At 47.0% G+C, this 25,212-nt stretch overlaps 1 protein-coding gene across 1 annotated transcript in view; it reads left to right on the top strand.

Moving 5' to 3' along the window:
• The window catches only part of LOC311241382 (voltage-dependent calcium channel subunit alpha-2/delta-1-like), a 334,844-nt gene that overhangs the window by 112,458 nt on the left and 197,174 nt on the right, over window positions 1–25,212 (top strand).

Raw genomic sequence — 25,212 nt, 5'->3', positions numbered from 1 at the left:
ACACTACAGACGGTTAACCTTCTGTAGGGTGGTAGTGAAAGGGCTAACCCTTTGTCGTGTGGCAGTGAAAGGGTTAACCGTCTGTAGTGTGGTAGTGAAAGGGCTAACCCTTTGTCGTGTGGCAGTGAAAGGGTTAACCTTCTGTATTGTCGCAATGAAAGGGTTAACCATTAAGAAAAACCTGAATGTGTAGATATTTATTGCGGAAGAGCCCCTGGCACCTGCTGACATTTGACCCTCGACGACAAATGTTTTAGACCCCACAAGACTGTGTGTGTGTGTGTGTGTGTGTGTGTGTGTGTGCGTGCGTGCGTGTGTGTGTGTGTGTGTGTGTGTGTGTGTGTGTGTGTGCGTAAACACTAACAGCTGTTGGAAAGGGGTGTATAGACAGCTGTAATTGATGACTTGGAGTGAAGGGACCCAGGGGAGAGGGTGGTCACTGGAGTGTTGTTGCAAGTGAAATCACTTAAAGTAACACATTGATTGATTAAGGAGAGCCACAAGGAAACAGATCTTAACTCATTGACTGCCGGGGATTAGCCTTGGCCGTGTGGTAGCACTGCCACGCTTTAAAAGATAGGAGTGAGTCACCTTGTTTGTAGAGCTATAACTATAATCTATATCAGCGTTTCCCAAATTTAGGCTTGCGACCCAAAACGGATCGCGGACCCGTTTTTATTGGGTCGCCAATAATATATATATATATTTTTTTTTTTATAAAAAAGCTGTAGATGTGTTGATTCAGTTTGGCACCACATACTTATGTGAATCTGGGTTTTCTACTCTAGCATACCTGAAAAACAAATACAGACACAGACTAAATGCTCAGCATGACCTCAGAATAGCACTTTCAAAAACCAAGCCCAGAATAGATCTGCTGGTTGAAAACTTCAACCAGCCACATACCTCTCATTAGATTTCATTGTGCCATAGATGAAATGTTATACCCCTTCTAGCATGATGTCAGGTCAGTCGAATTTTAAAATAAGTCAGTACAAATTAATCAGAATGTTGCTCAATGTTGGGGTTTAAGGTTGAGGGATGGAGGGATGGAGGGAGGGGGTAAGAAATGGAGAGTTGAAAAAGGGGTGAGAAATAGAAAGGATCGTAGAACATGTTTGTTCATTTAAAAAGTGTTACAAAATGTTATGTACATATGTTATGAGGTGGTGAGCAACTTAACATTACACTCTGATTATTGCTGTGATGTACTTTTATAATTAAATAAATACATTTCATATACATTTGAAATTCATGGTTTGTTGTGTTCTTTATCAGTAGTTTATAAATGTATGTTATGGCAATTTATCTACTTTTTTCTCCCCCTTTTTTCTGTATTTGTCTCCCATCCCAATTTAGTCGTTATGCCAATTCCCTTCCCTCCCTTCCTGGTCGTTGCGCGCATTTGCCCCCCACTTGCCGGTCTAGGGAGGGTTGATAGATACTATCACATGTCCCCTCCGATACATGTGGAGTCAGCCAGCCGCTTCTTTTCACCTGACAGCGAGGACTCTCACTGGGGGAGCGTAACGCGTAATGCACAATCGTTGCGGGCAAGACCCCCCGCATTTCACTGTATACTTGTATGCTGTGACAAATAAAACTCTTGACTTGACTTGACTAACGCATGGGAGGCTCACACTACTTCTCCCAGTTCCCTTCCTCGCTGAGCAGGCGCCCCGACCGACCTGTAGGAGTTGCTGTTTACAACGACCAGGATACACACCCCACCGGCTTCCCACCCGCTAACACTGCCAATTGTGTTAGTATGGACGACCGACCAAGCCGGAGGTACCGCTGACAGCTGGATTAGATACCAGTGTCTCTGCGGTGGTAGGCAGGCGCTTAGTCCGCTGCGCTACCCAGCTGCCCATGTTATGGCAATTCATGATGTATTTTTGTAAGTTTGGGTCCCGGGGAAACACCAAATTTCTCTTTTGGGTCTCGAGCTGAAAAAGTTGGGGAACCCCTGTTCTATATTATAGCTATGGATACAATACTATGGCCCATTTGACATCACCTATCTATCGTTCAATATGTGAAAAAGAATAAATTTTTCCATCCATACGTTCCCGTGTTATACCGTGGTGAATATAAGTATGGTGTTAGAGCAGTCTAGGGTAATTCCCGAAATGCTGAGTTATAGCCGTATACTTCAATTACACTATAGACGTTGTCGTTTCTTGCCTGTACACGCTATTATTCTGAAACCAAATCTATATCATAGGTATTATGTTCCATCATGAATGCATGAAAGCAGGGTCGTTTCTGATTATTTGATTGTCAGTGACGACATTGGTATTGAACACAAAAAACGCGTATCAGCCCGATCGGTATAAAAGCATTGCAGGATCAAGCAAAAATTTACGTCAGATAGTCCTTACCTGTGATCGGGAGTATTCTAAAAATAATATTCCAATTGTTTGATCGCCATCTGGTATAGCCAATGTCCATTTGGTCCACGGCATAATCAGTGCCGTCTGGGAGAAATGCGAGGCCCTGTGCGAGATTTAAACGCGAGGTCCCCCCCCTCTAAAGGTCAAAAGAATACAGTCAACGTATTCTTAAATATTAGCGCTGCCCGAGGCTGGGCATACAGTCAACGTATTCTTAAATAATAGCGCTGCCCGAGGCTTAGTGGCAATGCACCTGTACAGTCGTACACCAGGGCCCTATTCCCTGTACCTGGTTCAACTAAGTCGATCAATAGTCCCATTATCCAGATTCAATTAACCCGATGTTTGAAGCCGGGATTTTCCTGTTCCTCGAACGCTGATTCAGTCTCGTTCATTCGAAACAGACTTGAGACTCAGGATAATTGCACGCGGCCGCTTCAGTTGAAAAGACAGCAGGTGTCGATAGCAGAAATCCTGATTTTCTAACGGCATTGATTGATTGATTGATTTAAAACTTTATTAACAGATTGCAGAATGGGTACAATGCAGTACGGCTCGATAGCCTCGCCGACAAGTTAAATGCATAATCTATAGGCTAATTTTAAATCCCTCATTACCCCAATCAATCAGATTATATTTCTTTAAACGTGCCTGCTGGCAGTAGGTTTATGGATTGAATAATCAAATGAGATCTTGCTAGCGAAAATAATTAGTTCAACTGTTTCAGAATAAGGATACGGCTTTCTTATCCATTGATGGATGTATGGTGGATGTTTTATTTGTCTGGCACCGTGGTGTGATGGATGGTGCTTATGCCTTTCACACGGACGACCCGCGTTCGAATCCCCCTTCTAGTATTTTTTTTCTTTTTGCAATGTAAATACTTCAATTTGGTGCACGTTGAGAGCTATATGAAGAATTACATCCTCAATGCATGTAGATTTATAATATTTTAACTTAAAACTAGGCTACTTTTGCGTATAATCATTAATATTATATTCCAAAAAAATTATATTGGAAACGCGGGGTTTCAAACTCGGGTCGTCCGCTTGACAGGAGTGAGCACTAGCCGTTGCACCACTGTGCCAGACGTGATATATTCATTGTGTATCCATCAATGGACAAGAGACCCGTGTTTCGAATATTTTTCTTTTGAATGAAGTTTTATCTCTTTATTCTCAAATGCATTAATGTAACGTCAACGGCTCATTCAATTGCTCAAATCCGTCAAACAGCGCATCTCATCAGACATTTTAATCCCAGTTACAATATCACAATAACGTGTGAGTGATGATACAATTCAACAATCCTCAGAGTCCTCGTAATTCATAATCCACAAAGACCACAATCCACGCATAGACACTTCAATTTTATGCTTGAATGAAACACAATCCGGGCGCTCCGTTAAGCAAATCTACAGCGGAGAATATATGAAACTAATCAGAGCCAAACGGCCGATACGTTTCATTAATTAAAAATATCCCTGCGGGATTCACATTTGCAATGCGCCGTTATTAAAATAACCACATGCAGCGTGTATCGCACTCCGAGCGCCGTATATGACGTGCATTATTTTATTTAGGACAAAGTAAATCTATAGGCTGAATATGATTTATTATCAGCATTTAGTTCTATTATTATACATTTCAAAAGCCCCCTCTAGGAAAACGAAGCACAAAAACATAATTCAGAATGGTATAATGGGATCTAGACTGTGAGAAATATTTCAGGAAGCGAGCTGGCATTTCTTTGCGGGGGCGTGGCCATGCAGGTTATCCAGCTAACTGAACTTAACCCTGCTCCGGACCAGGTTCAAACTTTCTGATCTGTTACCATGGTGATTTAGAAAATCCGACTTCGGGGAACAGAAAGGTCTGGCTTAAGTCAAGCTATGCTGAAAATTATCCGGCTAACTCAGTTAGCCAGGTACGGGGAACGGGGCCCTGGCAGTAACAGGGAAAATGCATAAAACACCCCTGGAACCTGATAAACAAGCTTAAAGCCAGGTTAATTTTTTAAGCACGACATGCAGATTTGCAGTTTTGCCTTATTTGAATCGAACTCTATAAGCTTAGTACACACGTCATAAACTGCACGATGCAACACACCGAGTGAGAGAGAGAGAGAGAGACAGAGAGAGACCGAGAGAGCGCGAGAGAGAGAGCGCGAGAGAGAGTGCGAGAGAGAGAGAGAGAGAGAGAGAGAGAGCGAGAGAGAGAGAGAGAGAGAGAGAGAGAGAGAGAGAGAGAGAGAGAGAGAGAGATCCATGAGAGATTATTTCTTCTGCTCCGATGCTGCACATTTGGTTTTCAAAAGTAGGATGCTCTTGGCCAAGACATCCACTCGCTCCCGTGGATAGCGCCGAATAGACCCCGTACCTGTACCCCCTCCCCTCGTGGATAATACCGGTCTTCTTCACATCTCTCTACCGACTACCAAACTGACGCCAACCAGCTCCCCCTAGTGTTAGTCCTCCCACAATGCTTTGCACAAAAGTAAACAGGTCATTGAATGAAACCAATAGTATATCTGCAGAGCCGCAGAGCCCGGAACACTATTCTACAAACGTGTCTAATGTGAAATATATAAGCATGTAAGCAAAACTAGATCTTAGGTCTGTGATGGAAAGTAATTGTTAACATTCAATTTATTTGTATAAAAAAAAGAAAAGTTGAATTTTTATTTTATTTTTTTAAAATAAAAACATTTATATATTTTTTGCGAGGTCCCCCTTCTCGCGAGGCCCTGTGCGACCGCACTGCTCACACACCCCTAGCTGTGGCCCTGGGCATAATCCACCACAACATATGGATCGGGGATATTTGATGCGCTTCAATGGAACCGAGAGAATCGTTCGCCTCGCCCCACAAAAGGAAAAATGCAAATGTATTGCACTTTGGCATTCTCAGGATGATTCCCCATGTTAACCCCAAGTCTGTGTGCCTGTAATGAATATAAATATTGAATAAAATAAATAACAATCAAATAATGAGTATACTCGTTGTTGGCGTTCAATGATTGGCCCCCAATAGCGAGTATACTCATCGTTGGCAGTGAATGAGTTGACTCGTTCAGCGCCATCGCTTAATGAGCCAGGAGGCGCTAGAACGCTATCGCTTTAATCAATGGGGAGACTGCGAGATTTGCGAGTGCTTAAAATATATCTTATATTATAGCTATGGGTCTAATACACCTGACGATTGTCAGTGAGTTGCTTCCAGTCAACATGCACAAAACAGATTGTTTTTTCATCCGTACATTTCCGTTTTATACCGTTTTGAATATGAGTATAGTTTTGGTGATTCTTAGTAATCCCAGGAAAAGACGCGATAATAGCCCTTTAGTGGAATACACTAAACACGTTGTCATTTTTCGCCTGATTATCGAATCTTCCTGAAATCAACGCTAGATTATCATTATTATCCTTTCTCATGCATACATGAAATGGCCCTCATAGCGTGGCCCTGTAACGTTGTAAACGCTCGTCCTGCCGGAGTATTTAAACCCTGCCCGCGCGGCTCAGATCGGCCCAGAAAAGGAACTACACCATTTCGAATAGAGTGCAATACCGGCTGATAGGCGTATTTGCCCTTTTGCGAGCTCAGACCCATTCCCAATGATAACATCAGGCTGGATGGATGAAAAATGAATGGATATAGCGAATAAAAGAAATAACAATTAAAACCAGAGTTTTACAACACAGCAGCACAACAACAACACAACAACACAACAACAACAACAACAACAACACAACAACACAGCAGCACAACAACAACACAACAACACAACAACACAACAACACAGCATCACAATGACAACAACAACACAGCTCACATCAGCACAACAACACATCAGCACAACAACCAGACAACAACAACACAGCTCACAGCGGCGGTTGAGAGACTGGAGAGCAGGGAGACGCTGGTGTGAAGTAGGCTGCTGATGATTTAGAGAGATCCATGTATTTAATTAAATTCCAGAATGAATGATAGTCTGACAGACGACCAGAAGGAGATAAATCTGATTCCGGCCGGTGACCCAACGACCAGAGGTAGGGATGTGAAAAGCAGAGGTATGGTACCCCCCCCCCCCCCCCACCACCCCTGAATGTAATACCTCCTACTAGGCCCTGACAGCATTTTTATATCCATGTTTTACATGCCTCACTCTGGCCTGAATGATCAATGAAGGCAACAAGGTTTGGAGCTAAACGATAAAATGGAATAAAATGGACCGGAGTCACAGGGAGGAAGAGAACTTGAGTTCTGGAGGGATATTGTCCTGTGGTTATCAAACAGCAGTATTGTCACTATACTGTCCCGTGTGTTAACACATTGGACGCCAGACCCGAGATAAGTTGGGTTAACTCGCCATCGCTTGAGCGCCAATCACGAGAAAAGTCAGGTTTTAATCGTTATTTCTTTTATTCTCTATTGCCATTCATAATTCATCGGGGCAGCCTGTGCAGGCTGTACTGAATGTGTCTGAGATCGCAGACGGTCAATACCGCCGCCTAACGACTTGCGGACGCTATTGCACTCCATTTGAAACGATGTAGTTTGTTTTCTGGGCTGAGCTGGGCGCAGCCAAAATTCTCCGGCAAGACAAGCGCTTACAACGATGCATCAACTAGGCTGCCCCCCCCCCCCTCGTTCATATGCAATGCCAGATAACGTGGGACGGACTACCGCGACCAGTACTTGGAATGGTGATCAGATAATTGGATTATTCTTTTTCCATTACATCAGAGACAAGGTAAGGACTATATATTACCAATCTTGTGTTGATCCGATATTTTTATCCCACAATCGAAGCCTGTCTGTGTGGAATGTGTGTGTGTGCTGTGTCCCGTCGGTCACATCACGGCACGGATGGGCGCCCCGCTCTAAACCACATTTCATGCTTGCATGAGGAAGGATAATACCGATAATCTTGCCTTGATTTCAAGATGATTCGATAATCAGGCGAAAAATGACAATGTGATAACTGGATTTCACTAAAGGGCTGTTTTCGCGTCTTTTCCTGGGATTACTCAGAATCACCCAAACTATACTCATATTCACCACGGTATAAAACGGAAATGTACGAATGAAAAAATTATCTGTTTTTTGCATGTTGACTGGAAGAAACTCACTGACAATCGACAACGTTATTAGATCCATAGCTATAATATTTAATATAGTTTTCAGCACTGAAAACACAGCATTCTCCTCATTGAAAAGAACGGTGGCACACAACGGCCCAATGCCCATAGCGACCCCTGGCGCTGAAAGTGTTAACGCTGTCTTCCTGCCCAAACGTTGTTCTGTGTAACAAACCCAAAGCAGCGTGGAACCACAGCCCGTGGGAGGGAGATGATGGGTTCATCTGTACGCTGATGGAGTGATACACTCACTCAAATCAACCGCTGGGGTTATTTACTTCATTCCATAATGCTTCATTAGACTAGCAATGCTTTGAAGACCAACCAGTCCATTTCAATCTGCATATTTGTGACCCCTGCATTAGAGAATTCACATCGAGTGAATTTGTGCAATAGCTCTTAGTGCCTGTGGTTCCGTCAACAGAAAATCTCTATTCCCAAAAGCATAGATCTGGCCTGGCTACACAGCCATCGGCAGACTAGTTGGCCCATGTGAATGTCAGCATTGAAGCAATTGAACACATTCTGAATTTGAACTGTTGCTCAATTGTGTGTGTGTGTGTGTGTGTGTGTGTGTGTGTGTGTGTGTGTGTGTGTGTGTGTGTGTGTGTGTGTGTGTGTGTGTGTGTGTGTGTGTGTGTGTGTGTGTGTGTGTGTGTGTGTGTGTGTGTGTGTGTGTGTGTGTGTGTGTGTGTGTGTGTGTGTGTGTGTGTGTGTGTGTGTGTGTGTGTGTGCGTGCGTGCGTGCGTGCGTGCGTGCGTGCGTGCGTGTGTGTGTGTGTGTGAATATTTAAATGTACGGTATGTGCGTGAGTGTCTGTGTGCAAATATATATTGATATTGGAACCTTTGTGGTATTTGTGAGTACATTCGAAAAACGACTGTCTTGACCTTGCTGTCAGGTATCATAATTCTCAGCAAACTAGACACTACTGTAGTGACTCATAGAGTCTCAAACCTAGCAGGCAGCTTACCGAACTGAGAGGGAGGACAGCAAACGTGGAAACCAGAAAGGTCATTCTAGCTCTTTACATAAAGGGAAGTACATTTTGTACCCCCGACTTTCCAGAGCTACTATACCTTACAGAGCTCCTCTACCAGCCCTACCTTACAGAGCTACAGAGCTACCTTACAGAGCTCCTCTACCAGCCATACCTTACAGAGCTACTGTACCAGCCCTATCTTACAGAGCTCCTCTACCAGCCATACCTTACAGAGCTCCTCTACCAGCCCTATCTTATAGAGCTCCTCTACCAGCCATACCTTACAGAGCTGCTCTACAAGCCCTACCCTACAGAGCTGCTCTACCAGCCCTACCTTACAGAGCTGCTCTACCTTACAGAGCTACTGTACCAGCCATACCTTACAGAGCTGCTCTACCAGCCCTACCTTACATAGCTGCTCTACCTTACAGAGCTGCTCTACCTTACAGAGCTCCTCTACCTTACAGAGCTGCTCTACCTTACAGAGCTCCTCTACCAGCCATACCTTACAGAGCTGCTCTACCAGCCCTACCTTACAGAGCTCCTCTACCAGCCATACCTTACAGAGCTGCTCTACCAGCCCTACCTTACAGAGCTGCTCTACCTTACAGAGCTCCTCTACCAGCCATACCTTACAGAGCTACTGTACCAGCCCTACCTTACAGAGCTCCTCTACCAGCCCTACCTTACAGAGCGACTCTACCTTACAGAGCTGCTCTACCAGCCCTACCTTACAGAGCTACAGAGCTACCTTACAGAGCTCCTCTACCAGCCATACCTTACAGAGCTCCTCTACCAGCCATACCTTACAGAGCTGCTCTACCAGCCCTACCTTACAGAGCTGCTCTACCAGCCATACCTTACAGAGCTCCTCTACCAGCCATACCTTACAGAGCTGCTCTACCAGCCCTACCTTACAGAGCTGCTCTACCAGCCCTACCTTACAGAGCTACAGAGCTACCTTACAGAGCTACTGTACCAGCCCTACCTTACAGAGCTGCTCTACCAGCCATACCTTACAGAGCTACTGTACCAGCCCTACCTTACAGAGCTGCTCTACCAGCCATACCTTACAGCCCTACCTTACAGAGTTACAGAGCTACCTTACAGAGCTACAGAGCCACAGAGCTATTCTAACTAACCCTACCCTACAATTAAATTATACCCCACATAAGGACAATCCCTTACATTCCAGATACTGAAACTACTGAAGAAACACATTATACACATTATAATTTTTGGCATCAGTTTGGGAAAGGGCTATTCATAGAAAAACTGAAGACATATGTTGCAAAATCTGATTTCTTGCCCAGAGAACTGGAAATCCTCCCATCAATAAATAACCCCAGCTTGTCAAGATCTGGGATATCTTGGAAGTATCTGAGGAATTTGAGGGATTCATTATAATGGAGCTTGAAGTGGAAGAGAACCTGGTCCCCAGAGACTTGATATCTCCATGATGGACCTGGTCCCCAGAGACTTGATATCTCCATGATGGACCTGGTCCACAGAGACTTGGTATCTCCATGATGGACCTGGTCCACAGAGACTTGATATCTCCATGATGGACCTGGTCCACAGAGACTTGGTATCTCCATGATGGACCTGGTCCACAGACACTTGGTATCTCCATGATGGACCTGGTCCACAGACACTCGGTATCTCCATGATGGACCTGGTCCACAGAGACTTGGTATCTCCATGATGGACCTGGTCCCCAGAGACTTGGTATCTCCATGATGGACCTGGTCCACAGAGACTTGGTATCTCCATGATGGACCTGGTCCACAGAGACTTGATATCTCCATGATGGACCTGGTCCACAGAGACTTGGTATCTCCATGATGGACCTGGTCCACAGACACTTGGTATCTCCATGATGGACCTGGTCCACAGACACTCGGTATCTCCATGATGGACCTGGTCCACAGAGACTTGGTATCTCCATGATGGACCTGGTCCCCAGAGACTTGGTATCTCCATGATGGACCTGGTCCACAGAGACTTGATATCTCCATGATGGACCTGGTCCACAGAGACTTGATATCTCCATGATGGACCTGGTCCACAGAGACTTGATATCTCCATGATGGACCTGGTCCACAGACACTTGGTATCTCCATGATGGACCTGGTCCCCAGACACTTGATATCTCCATGATGGACCTGGTCCACAGAGACTTGGTATCTCCATGATGGACCTGGTCCACAGAGACTTGGTATCTCCATGATGGACCTGGTCCACAGAGACTTGGTATCTCCATGATGGACCTGGTCCACAGAGACTTGATATCTCCATGATGGACCTGGTCCACAGACACTTGATATCTCCATGATGGACCTGGTCCACAGAGACTTGGTATCTCCATGATGGACCTGGTCCACAGACACTTGATATCTCCATGATGGACCTGGTCCCCAGAGACTTGGTATCTCCATGATGGACCTGGTCCACAGAGACTTGATATCTCCATGATGGACCTGGTCCACAGACACTTGGTATCTCCATGATGGACCTGGTCCCCAGACACTTGATATCTCCATGATGGACCTGGTCCACAGACACTTGATATCTCCATGATGGACCTGGTCCACAGACACTTGGTATCTCCATGATGGACCTGGTCCACAGACACTTGGTATCTCCATGATGGACCTGGTCCACAGAGACTTGGTATCTCCATGATGGACCTGGTCCACAGAGACTTGATATCTCCATGATGGACCTGGTCCACAGAGACTTGATATCTCCATGATGGACCTGGTCCACAGAGACTTGGTATCTCCATGATGGACCTGGTCCACAGAGACTTGATATCTCCATGATGGACCTGGTCCACAGAGACTTGATATCTCCATGATGGACCTGGTCCACAGACACTTGATATCTCCATGATGGACCTGGTCCACAGAGACTTGATATCTCCATGATGGACCTGGTCCACAGACACTTGATATCTCCATGATGGACCTGGTCCACAGAGACTTGGTATCTCCATGATGGACCTGGTCCACAGAGACTTGATATCTCCATGATGGACCTGGTCCACAGAGACTTGATATCTCCATGATGGACCTGGTCCACAGACACTTGATATCTCAGTTGGAGGCTCAGCTGGTGGAACGGACGAAGACGTACTGCGGCTCTCGAGCCTCTGCAGCCCCTGAGCTTCTACAGGGAGCCCATACCAGCCATTTAACCCTTTCACTGCCACACGACAAAGGGTTAACCCTTTCACAACCACACTACAGAAGGTTAACCGTCTGTAGTGTGGTAGTGAAAGGGTTAACCTTCCGTAGTGTGGTTGTGGAAGGGTTAACCGTCTGTAGTGTGGTAGTGAAAGGGTTAACCTTCTGTAGTGTGGTTGTGAAAGGGTTAACCTTCTCTAGTGTGGTTGTGAAAGGGTTAACCTTCTGTAGTGTGGTAGTGAAAGGGTTAATCTGCTGTAGTGTGGTTGTGAAAGGGTTAACCTTCTGTAGTGTTGTTGTGAAAGGGTTAACCTTCTGTAGTGTGGTAGTGAAAGGGTTAAATGGCTGATAGCACACGTGCCGTGTCTGGATGTCTGGCAGCCTCGCCCCCAGGTCGGGTGCAACACATGGGTGGATGTAGGCCGGTCTACCCTCAGTCTACATGGTAAAGCTCTTTGTGTCTGCCTCAGTACTAGAATAGTGCTACGCTATACAGTATAAATGCCTTCATTCATTAATTCATTTATTATTGAGCATATTCAGCAGATGGCAGGGCCTTGTAGTGATGTATGTCCATTCATGCACGCACACACACACACACACACGCACACGCACACGCACGCGCGCGCGCACACACACACACACACACACACACACACACACACACACACACACACACACACACACACACACACACACACACACACACACACACACACACACACACACACACACACACACACACACACACACACACACACACACACACAGACCAGTAGTGTTTAACATTTGAAATACAGTAAAGCCTGTCTCCTCTGGCTCACTCTATGCACAGTCTCACGTCTCACCTTTTCCACTAGCAGCTGCAAGGTCCCTCCGTGCCCCCCCCCCCTGACAGGATCCGAGCGCTTCAAGCAGGGAGCGCGTCGGCCTCTGGGGTTGGCGCGGGTGGCGTCGGCATAATGCAGGTTGTCTGAAGTCAAACCTCACAGGAAGGGTTTCATTAGCAGACGGTTAAACACACGCCTCAGTAGCAGGGGTGTAAAAAGTACCCAGAAATTATACTTAAGTGAAAGTATGGTTATACAATGGCATGCAAATTTCTCGATTCTGATTGGCTAAAACAGTCAAGTTACATGTGGTTATTTCATTTGTCATAACTCCACGCTCTTGGTCCTAGAAAACCCGCCCACAACCGAATTACGATCAATCCGCCAGTCGTGGATTTAGAAGTGAAAGCAAGATGACGGACAAGTTTCAAGTTTCAAGTTTCTTTAATAGTTGTCATACAGAAGTACAGAATGCTTTTGTACAAAATGCTTCTTACTGTTGCGCTCCAGAGACTGTGCATGACAAGATAAGTATGAAATAAAGACATAGTAAAAATTAGAAGTAAAAAAAGAGGTCACAGTGTTCAGTTTAGACATATGTACAATGTTCGTAGACGTAGTTACCATACAATATACAATACTGTGCAGTGTACTAATATACAATACTATATAGTGCAAGGCATAAATGGACGAGGTGCAGTTTAGGTACAATTCACAGTAGGTGTACGAGTTGTAGTGCAAATCCTTTATCAATAAATATAAAGTGTAAGTGTGTTTGTGTGATCTAAAGTGTGGAGAGTGGGTGCTGCAGTGTGTTGTTTGTTTTGTGTGAGTGTGTGCGTGTGGGTGTGTGTGCTGTGTGCATTTGATGGTTGTGATTATTGTTCGTTTAGCGATTATTGTTCGTTTAGCAGCCTGATGGCCTGGGGATAGAAGCTCCTTCTGAGTCTTTCTGTGCTCGCCATAAGACTCCGGTATCGCTTGCCTGACGGCAGCAGTTCAAAGAGGCAGTTGTTCGGGTGGCTCGAGTCCTTAATAATTCTCTTAGCCTTCCCCTTGCACCGCTTGTTGTAAATGTTCTGGAGGGTGGGAAGCCCCCCTCTAATTGTGCGTTCGGCTGAACGTGTCACTCTTTGTAGTCTGCTACGGTCTTGTGCAGTGCTATTCCCAAACCAGGAGGTGATGTTGCCGGTCAGGATGCTCTCTATTGTACATGAGTAGAAGTTCCTAAGGATCTTCTGACTGACTTGGAACTTCCTTAGGCGCCTGAGGAAGTAGAGGCGTTGTCGTGCCTTCTTCACAACACTGTCAATGTGTGTGGTCCATGTCAAGTCCTCGGATATGTGGGCTCCGAGGTACTTGAAACTGTTCACTCTCTCAACTGGTGCCCCGTCGATGCTGAGGGGGCTGTAGTCCTTGACCCCCGACCTCCTGAAGTCCACAATCATCTCTTTTGTTTTGCTGACGTTCAGGGAGAGGCAGTTCTCCTGACACCACTGTGACAGGTTCTCTACCTCTTCCAGGTAGGCCCTTTCGTCGTTGGCAGAGATCAGGCCCACCACTACTGTGTCATCAGCAAATTTGATGATGGTGTTGTTGTTCCGCTGTGCTACGCAGTCATGTGTGTACAGGGAGTAGAGGAGGGGGCTCAGAACACAGCCCTGGGGGGCCCCTATGTTGAGCGTGATGGATGAGGAGGTGCAGTTGCCGGCTCTTACCACCTGGGGTCTGCCCCAGGTGGTAACCTTACGAATGAATATGTTGACAGCGTCTAAACGACTAAACCAAAAACGATTCTGTCACGGCGAATGTGTTAGTTTCTTACACAATGTTGGATTATGTAATTGGTGGGTCATGAGTCATTGTGGAACAAAATAAATATTGCGCGAATTGATTGATTGATTGATTAATTGCAAATCTTATTACTGTCCGCCTTGTTTCCAACTGGTTAAGCTTGGCGACTCTTTCGAAGTCGCTCTCTTTCGAAGTTGGTTTGTAAGATACTTGAATCTCATTGATAACATATTGATTATAGTTGAATCGCTGATGGTTCTCCTGTAAAGAAAGATAGTTTAAAGGGTCATTTCACCTAATAAGGTATTTGCATTCCTATAACCTTGAATATTTCCATTGGTACTTTGTTGGTATTACACCTGCAAAGGAAGAGTTTGAAGGGTCATTTCACCTAATAAGGTACTTGCATTCCCTGCACACTTAAAGGTTTAAATTAATATGTTTAAACACTTACCTACTGAACTGAAATGATAAACTGATATAGAGTTTACTGAAATGATAAACTGATATAGAGTTTACTGATCTGCAATTGCAGAAGAAAAGATAACGAGTTACTCACAAAAAGGGGATACATCTAATGTCCAACCTTAAACCTAGCTTTTAGCTAGTGATAACCTCAGAGACGTCTGAACCGAACCAAATGGGTTGATCCAATCAACCTAGAACCTGATACCGAACTAACCTTCTTGAGAGAAGGAGTCGAATCGAACCGAATGTGTTGATCCAATCAACCTATAACATGAAATCGAACTAACCCTCCTGAAAGAAGGAGTGGTTAGAGAAAAAACCTAAAAAGGGATATTTCACACTACCTCACATTACTCACTGTATGTATTGCAATTGTCTAGCTAGCGCTGCTGTTAAGAATAAAATACCGGTCACTGTTATAACCTTGTCTCTGGTCTACTATTCCTTTAACTGGGTATATTACTCCTCTCCTCATTCGGATCTAGAACTGGTCCGTGGCGAACAGCTGTTACTGTTAGTGACACAAGTGCTACACTAGCAGCACTAAAGTGCTACCACAAGTTCCTCAATGTATGTAGTAACTGTAAGAATAAGAAACACGTTGCACTTTGCACTTCTGCATTTGCAGGGGTTCTCTCCTTTGAATTTGCTAATTGAATTAATTATGTGTGACGGTCTGGGAGCTAGGCTAGCACACTGACGGTCTGGGAGCTAGGCTAGCACACTGTGATGGTCTGGGAGCTAGGCTAGCACACTGTGATGGTCTGGGAGCTAGGCTAGCACACTGTGACGGTCTGGGAGCTAGGCTAGCACACTGTGGTGGGTCTGGGAGCTAGGCTAGCACACTGTGACGGTCTGGGAGCTAGGCTAGCACACTGTGGTGGGTCTGGGAGCTAGGCTAGCACACTGTGACGGTCTGGGAGCTAGGCTAGCACACTGTGATGGTCTGGGAGCTAGGCTAGCACACTGTGATGGGTCTGGGAGCTAGGCTAGCACACTGTGACGGTCTGGGAGCTAGGCTAGCACACTGTGACGGTCTGGGAGCTAGGCTAGCACACTGTGACGGTCTGGGAGCTAGGCTAGCACACTGTGGACAATAACCTTACGACTGTCTTCACTATTGCCTAGAATAAATTCAGTGGGTTTGATTTTGGAATTTGACGGGACCCAATTTATAATTCTAAAATTAAAGAAAGTGAAACAAACGGCTAAATCAGCCGTTTTAACATCTTAGCATATCATCCACAAGCAGACTCCATTCTGCGTCTCTGATTCATGGGACTGTCTCCTGGTTCAGGTGACTGTCTTCTGATTCATGTGACTGTCTTCTGATTCATGGGACTGTCTCATTAATTTCACAGCAGAATTTATTAAATAATTCATTTCCACCCCCACCCCCCATCTCACTTTAAATGAATTTATTCCCTGTTCCTGTCAAATCTCTTCTCTGTGTGACTCCAAACCCCTTAGAGCAAGCAGGAGGAATTGGATTTGACATATCCCAGGGGAAATTAATAGTACAGTGTGTTTCTGGACGAGGTAGAGAGATTAAGAGCTGGCCTCCCATTATAAACCCATTAACCTAGTCAATTAGGACCAGATTTGGGACAAGATGGAGTGTGGCAGGTGGCTAATTTTAGAGGCTAGCTCGGATCCACATGCGCTGGTTCCGAAAAGAAATTAGGAATTTTCCCTCCAAAAAGCTCTTCTTCGATTAGTGGTGTACAACTCCAGGGCCCTCATTCATCAACGTGACGTAGAAAATGTTCTATTTCCACACGTAAGCACAGAATTTAGAATGAGTGCACGCACAAAATAAACGGGATTCATCACACGTGCGTACGCAGATTCTACGCACACCTGTCATGATAAATATCACCTTGGCCCTGCGCCAAGGCTCGTGCACACTTTCACGTATTTGCATACCAAAACCGCCCCGATTAACCATATACGGTAATGGACACCCCCATGAAATGTGGAAGAATGGACTAAACCGAGGGAAGCGTGTTATGAGACAGGCTGACAGACGTGTACACGTACGGTGATGACGGATATGATATCTATTAACCATTGCTGCCTGGGCAGCGCAAACACTAATAAAGACCGTGCTGGAATATGACTGCCTTTTTCCGTTTTGTTTGATTAATACCCAGGGATTAAAGTTCTCCTCAATTTTATTCCAAATCGCGACGGATTTTCCGTCAATCTTCTACCTGCTGCATATGATTTCTAGAGGCATACAATCTATTTTGATGTCAGTATTGGGTAGCCTATATAAACAATAATACGAGAGCATATACAAGAACAATGAATCTTCCTGCCATGTTGTAGCCTATACGCCTTGTGTAGCCTGCCTATATGTGATCAATACAAACTTGAACTTGAATTCCATCATGTCTGTGTGCGGGTCACTGCGGGAACTCACAAGGCTGTTGTCACAATGTAAATAAGAACGTGCACTGAAAAGTTACAGTATGTAGTTGGTTGATTATTTGTATGACAGTCAGTAAACCCTTGCAAAAAGTATCCGTTTTATTTAATGAATTGAAAACATGCAGCATGCCTTTCCTCCCGGCATGCAGCAACAACATGTATCAGGCAAATGCGCATCGCAACATTGACTGAGTGGAATCCCTTTCTATTCACATAACGATAGGTTATGTAGATAACCTAGTTATATTAGTATAGGCTAAGCGTCCCGCTCTGAGCCTTACGAGATACTCATATCTCCTGTGATACCTAATGTATCTCCCACGAACAAAAACACATGCACCCCACCTGTATGGGGCCCCGCCCCTTATGGTGGCCACCGCCCATATAACCATGACCCTGGTCATGAAACACCCTTTCTCGCCAAAACCCGTCCCAGGAAAAGATCCCTCAAGAGGGAACTCAGGGCGCGCAGAGCGGGACGCTTAGCCTATACTAATATAACTAGGTTATCTACATAACCTATCGTTATATATCGTATAGCATCGCGTCCCGCTCTGAGCCTTACGAGATAATGGGGAAGAGCGGGCGCGAGACCCGACAGATGTACCCCCTGAGGACCCGTAAGCCCACATCAAGGGGTGCGGGGAGCCCTGTCACCCCATCCTTCCTAACGAAGGGGGGGCGCAGTCAACTCCACCTGAATGCGAACAAGAGGGAGCCAGAACCCCTTGAACACACCGTACAGGCGGAACCACGTGTGACTCAACACACTGCGGCCCATACCCACACACTCCTGCTACCCGACCAAAGGACGGAAAGCAGGAAAGGCCACAGACCCCAGAACCGCCTGGGAGACAGAACCCCCGGTCATGTCCATGAGGAAAAACCTTACAAAGGAGCCCGGGGAGGACCATGAAGCTGCAGCACAGATGGCCTCCACCGAGGCCCCACCCAGGAGAGCGGCAGAGGCAGCCACCCCACGAGTGGAGTGCGCCCTGACGCCCCCAGGGGGATCCTGCCCAGCCAGCGTGTAGCAGAGGGTAACACCCTCGCACAACCAATGGGACAGGCGCTGCTCCGACAGTGCCTTACCAGCACGAGCCCCACCGTAACAGACAAAAAGCTGGTCGGTAACCCTGAAATCCTGAGTACGGCTGAGGTAAATCCCCAAGCACGGACTGGACATGACAGGTGAAGGCCCGCATCTAACTCACCAGTGTGAGGAGGAGGACGAAACGCCTGAACCACAATATCCCGGGAGCGGAAGGAACTCCGGATATTCTCAGGCACGAAAGCAGGATTAGGTCGCAGAGTGACACCGCAATCGGTCCGAAAAGACAGGCACTCTGGATGTACCGAGAGAGCACAGAGCTCACTTACGCGTTTAGCGGAAGTGACAGCCAGAAGGAACGCGGTCCTGAAGGACAGCTGTCCCAACGGCGCCCGCTCGAGCGGCTCAAACGGGGCCAAGGACAACCGACCGAGGACCAATTGAAGATCCCAAGTCGGAGCCAAGGAGCGTTGCACCGGCTTAACGCGTCGAGCGCCAAGCAGGAAACGCTTCACAAGAGGGTGGCTGAACAAGACATCCCCTCAAACCCCTCATGATAGGAGGATATAGCTGCTGCATATACCCTCACCGTCGAAGCCGACAGTCTATCAAGGAGAGACTGGAGGTAACTAAGGACAGCAACCAGGGGGCAGGAGACTGAGTCCAGGCCCCCCGCCTTACACCACACTTGGAACATACGTCATCTGCCCGCGTAAGCGCGACAGTGGAGGGAGCATGTGCAGTCCAGATGGTAACACCATCAGGATCAAGAACCTGCGCCCCTCAACGTACCCGTCCCAACAACTGACCTAACAGATGTATGGGGAAGAATCCCTGGCGGCACGGCATCGGTCCCAGACCTGCCTGGCCATGTCCAGACGCAATCCTCACCCGTCAGGATGAGGGCCGCCCCGCGACAGTACACCTGCACCCACATTCTCCCTGCCGGGGATGTGGGGAGCCCTTAGGCCGCGCAGATGGAGGACGCCCATAGCCAGCCGCCCGCCGCCTGGTGCAGACAGGGGGAGCGTACTCCTCCCTGTCTGTCGATACACGACACTGACGTCGTATCGTCCGTCCTGATCAACACCATTTGTGGACCAGAAGGACCGCTTTCAACACCAACACATTGAACGTAGCGCAGACCGGGCAGCATGGTTTGCCAGCTGCCCCCTACTGCGTTGGCCCGACGCATCACCAGCGAGGGAGGCGTCGGTGAAAACGCGACGTGAGACAGCGCCGTAACCGTCCTAGGACGGAACCTCCCGAGCGTGTTGACAACACGCTCCGAGATGGATGCCCATAGCCCTCCAACCGTTGACTGGGAAGAGGAATACTCTACATCCAGTGTACAGCAACCCCAGGCTGGTAGAGACCTGCCTGGTACGAGACCTGACGATCCACCTTGACCGCGAAGGACCAGAACGTCATCAGGGCAGAACACTCCGTAACCCCGGATGACGCAGAGGCCCCAGTGCGGCCTCCACGCACTTGGTGAAGATGCGGGGAGCCAGAGAAAACCGAACGGCAGCCTCTGGTACTCATACGCTAACCCTGCAAAGGAAGCGTAGGTAAGCCCTAGGATGGAAGATCGGGGATGCGCATACGCATCCTACAGGTCTATGGAGGAGAACCAGACCCCCACCTGACAGTGTTCAACAGGCAGGAGACGATCCAAAAAATGCTGAACCTTCCCATGGGACAGGTCCAGCCTGGGTCTTACACCCCTCCCTCCCGACTTCTCGGGCAGAGAACACCGGGAGGAGAACGCCACGACGATGGCTTGCTTCGTCCACAGAGATTGGATCTCGTCGACCAGAGCTGTCCCTGCTGGAGACCCCGACAACAGGGTCTGTACCAAACCTGAAAACGGGTGGGGTTGTGTAAACACAAGTCCCCGCCTCACCATTCTCTCCATCTACCTCGACATATGGTACTGCCGTAGTCATATGTGACGACACTCCCAACGCACCCGCCGTCACGTGGCGCAGGTCCGCCAGGAACTGTAGATAGTTGGCCCGGTCCCCCCCGCTGTGCGAAGACAACCCTGGAATCGTGCGAGGAGCGCGTTCCGTGTCGGAACACCTGACCCTGACACCACCCACGAGGCAATCGCACCCAAGGGGGAACCCCGACAGAAAAGGGCCTGTCTGATACGGGGGGCTTCCGATCAAAAAAGCCCCCCCACTGAACACCCCTCCAGAACATGCTGAAGGAGTTGTTCTGCAGCCGGACATGCAAGGTGTAAGGCCCCCATGGGTTCCTACACACCGTAGCCCTGCAGTGATATCACTACCACCCCAAACCATGTGAGCTGCGACCACTTGCCAATATTCCAGGAGTGGGAGCACCAACATGATACCTGGCCTGGCGAAGGCGAGGCCGGGGAAGCCCGCACTGTGTGCCTCAAAAGGTTTCGAGCCCCCCTGCTGACAACACTTAAGTTGACAGACGTAACACCAGGCTCAACCAACACAGTTCAAGGTGTGGGAGCCGCTTGACAGCACAACATTCTCACGGACAGACCCAGGCTCAGCCATCAACTGGGTGTCAGCCCCTGTCTCCATGAGAAGCGAAGAATGGGGCCGCATACGCTTCAATGAAGGTTCGCGGCCCGCAGCCAAAAGAGAACGCTCAGAGCCCCGCTTCTGGGGATACCAGAGAGAGGATTGAACGGGGAGCGGGCTGCTCGCGGCAAAATGACGACGGAGTGGTTTACCAACACCGAAATCACCCAAAATGGCCGATCCCTCGGCCGCCAAGACTGTCGGCCTCGCGATACCCTGTCGATTCTCCAACCAGGGCACCACTGGCGGGGGAAACATGGCCGCCTGTCGAGGGCCCCGTCATCGCCGCTGACGAGGCCGTGCTCTCTCTTCTTCTGGCTGCGCGGTGTGAGGCGGTGTAGGGCCTAGGACAATACCGCCCGCGCTCCAGCAGAAGACCAAAATCCCCTGCGGAGAGGGGAACCCTGAGCGGTTATAGCTTGCGGCTGGGTCAAAGCTAATAACGTCAACATCCTCGACGGAGTGGTTTACCAACACCGTGCGCGATGTGTCGACGTCGGCCGGCCCTCAAGGCCCCTCCACCAGACACCATTTCTGTAATAGAAAAAACACCAATTCGAACACAGTTCTAATCGTTGCCAATTCCATACCGTGGCGGTACAAGCCTTAACAGCCCACCAGCCACTCGCCAGGCCGACCCATGGTGTCGGCCGGGCGGGGCATTGTTTCAATATATCAAAAACAAAGGACTGACGTTAACATGGAGCACCAGTGGTGATTGCAAACAGCACCCTCCACTGTGGTGTGGACCATGAAAAGGTTAAATGAATAAAAGAGCTAAACCACAAAAACTGTAGAATGAGCAAACCCATACACACAAAGTTTAAGGGGAGACGGACCAGACCCGTCTTCATTCAAAATATTCACAACAGAACACCAGCCCTAGTTTAGCCCATTTACCAAAAAAGGTAAACAAAGCCCCCCCCCCGCACTACTCCCCCAGTATACCGATTGACCGTCAGTATGAATGGTTTGAGAGGAGAGAAAGCTGTAGCAAGACAGACCTTCTCATAGCAGAGTGACAAAATGAAACAATAGCCCCCTACACAGGGCCGCCCCAGGAGATGGGGGGCCTCGCGTCTAAAAACGCACAGGGCCTCACATTTCTCCCAAGCGGCCCTGCCCTTATACTACTGCAGCCTAACGCCAGGCAATGTGGAACCCAAGACAACAATTGCCTGTGCACAGACACGCAACATGTTTACCATGTCGGCTGGACCCATAGCCCCACTACCCGACGCCAACCCAGATGGGAACACCGTTCAACAAACCCCGCCGGAACACAAGGTAATACCTGGCTAGAACCTAGCCACGACCTACCCCGTTGTCAACCCATTTACCCGAAAAAGGTAAATAGAACTCAAAACCCCACAACAGCTACCGACTGACCTTCATTGATGAACCGGGCAAGAGGCGGGAGAGTGACAACATCTCACGGCGGAGACATTAAAACAGCATAGCAATTAGCAGTAGTGATAGCATGCGGCAGTAGCGATAGCATGTTAGCATAGCTTTAGATGTTTTAGCAGCACGCCCAAGACAGCTTGGAAACCGTTCCCTGCAGAGAACGTTCACCAAACCATCTTGCCCCTGGCGCCAACACACAACAAGGTTGTGTTAACAACACAAACCAGCATTACTAACACTAATACCCATGCCTGAAGACACAGGGCCTACCTGAGTACAAGCTGGCCCGACAGCCAGCCTTGTACAGCTGAACCTCGATGTGCAGTCATCAAACGAGGAACATCACAGGCCCGTCGCGTCGCCGAAAACATGCGTCGAAGATGCCAGGGGCCAGCAACCTCCGGTAAGCTTCCAACATTATTAATCTTCCTTAATCTTTTCATTCCGCTAGCTCGTATGGTGCACGCATCCAACACGCTGGGACGAAAATAGAGGAAGGGTGTTTCATGACCAGGGTCATGGTTATATGGGCGGTGGCCACCATAAGGGGCGGGGCCCCATACAGGTGGGGTGCATGTGTTTTTGTTCGTGGGAGATACATTAGGTATCACAGGAGATATGAGTATCTCGTAAGGCTCAGAGCGGGACGCGATGCTATACGATATATAACTGCATTTGTGATGGAGCTTTGACAGCTACAGTAACAGTCTATTGCTCGATCCATCTCCAATATCACGATGGACCGTGCCGGTGGCAAAGACCCAAGGGTGGAGACTAGAGGACTTGAATGAATTCCATCATCATATTTATATGTTGTGTCTGTCCACTATGTTTGTTATTGCAAGGGTTTTGTAATACACATACACCCTGGTGTCATTGCAATGCGTTTTTTATTCTTTCTTATACAGTAAAAAGGGGGAAGAACACTATATCGTGGGTGTTCATATGACTTGTATTCTGCTTACAGCTTCGAAATTCCACTTGTTTCGTTTAACGTAAAGCCTTTTAAATATAATCAAAACGTTCCCGTGTTTCTGCGGTCTGTGCGCAAAATAATAACGAGTTGAGCTACGCGGAGCGCAGTCAGTCAGTACACCCCGTATATTCCGATAACGCTATATAAACCATGCTGCATTCATTCTGAGAGAAAGATCTATTATTCCAAATGCTATTTATAGGGTTTTGACCATAATTACACTACTGTTGCTATTTTACAATGAACTATAATGAATTACGGTTCATACAGAACATGCCAGTGTTGAAACTAATGCACAGAAGCTCATTTCCTTGTTGTAATAATATATTCTACCAACGGGCGCCAGGTACGCATGGTCCGAGCTGTGCGTAAATATAAGCACGAAGTCAAGTTCAAGTTGAAATTGATGAATCCCACACTCTGCTTAGAAATAGTCGTACGCACAGCTTAAGCACATATCTGTGCGTAAGGCACGTTGATGAATGAGGGCCCAGGATCTCCAGAATACACTCTGACTCTGACTGCTAGAGGTAAGACGTGACTCGCACCCTTCAGAGTAGGTGAATATTGACTCCCACCCTTCAGAGTAGGTGCATATTGACTCCCACCCTTCAGAGGAGGTGCATATTGACTCGCATTCAGAAAAAATAAATAACGCACATCCTCCGTTTGTTGGTCACAGACTTACTGATTTGACTAGCAATGCATTAGGACGGGGGCTACGTTTGTTTCAAGGTTTATTATTGGGATGTTTAGCCTCTGAAAACAAGTACTGTATTTTCACCAGGTCAATATAGATTTACATTCAAATTAAAACAATTTTTGGGTGGCAAACAGTGGATTGTACCACAGAGTCTCACTGACCAGGAGTGGATCCCGACTTGGTTAACAATGTCATATACACAGGGGTGTAAAGTACTTGAGTAATTGTACTTAAGTACTGTTTTTGGGGATTTGTACTTTACTCGAGTATTATCAGGTTTGTGTACTTGTACTTTTACTCAATTACATTTCAGAGAAAAATACATACTTTTTACTCCTTACATTTAAAATGCAGACATACAAAGTACAAAGTACAAATCTTGCAGGTCCAACCATTTTATTTAGTAAATTAGTTTCTCTGGCCGAACTAACGTTAACGTTATTAATCCTGCGGCCGCGGCACTTTATTTAAAAACAGCCAATCAAATCCCCATCAATGGAAAATGAAACCGCCCATACCCATGCTGATTGGTCCTTGTGCAAGACTAGAAAGCGGGGATCTTTGATTAAACACCTGCTATCAGAAGAATGGCAGTCAGAGTGACAAGCTACAGAAGATGGCCACAAACGATAGTACGAGTCATGAAGAGGACGAAACGGAACATTTCATTGCCCCGGAATAAAAAAAAGTTTTTACTTTAACTTTTTAGTACTTAAGTACATTTAAAATTAGAAACTTTTTTACTTTTACTCAAGTGTGTTGTTAGCCAGATACTCTGACTTTTACTTGAGTAAGATTTTGAGACGGTACCAATACTTTCACTTAAGTATAATTTCTGGGTACTTTTTATACCCCTGATGACATGAGAGTTAGTTACTATTTTTAGAATATCTCTGAATATCTCTGGAACGCCGCCTCCTAGGCTGCCGTTAGGAGAGCCTCATAGTGATCGTATTCCTTTCAGTAGCTCTGTAATCCAGCATGGAACTGCAGTGTATTCTTGGAGATAAACTGTAAATGACTTCTGTGATTATTTATCCATCCATTGTTGAAAGCAGCTGTTGTTGGCGTTAGCCATCATCTTTAGCCTTCTGGGCAAGATGTATCCAATGATGTATTGGGTTGAGTCTGTCGACGAATCAGAGGCTGTGTTGCTCAGTGCACAAAAGGGCTAATCCAAAAAGGACACACACTTGGGTAACATCAGACTCAAGCTCACCTCATCTGCTGTAGATCTGTTATTTGGGCAACAACCAAAATTACAAGTAGAATAG

The sequence above is a fragment of the Notolepis coatsorum genome (genome assembly GCF_963971535.1).
Source record: "Notolepis coatsorum genome assembly, chromosome: 15".
NCBI lineage: Eukaryota > Metazoa > Chordata > Actinopteri > Aulopiformes > Paralepididae > Notolepis > Notolepis coatsorum.
Note: the sequence above shows the minus strand (reverse complement) of the source record. Positions and strands in the feature narration are given on the sequence as shown.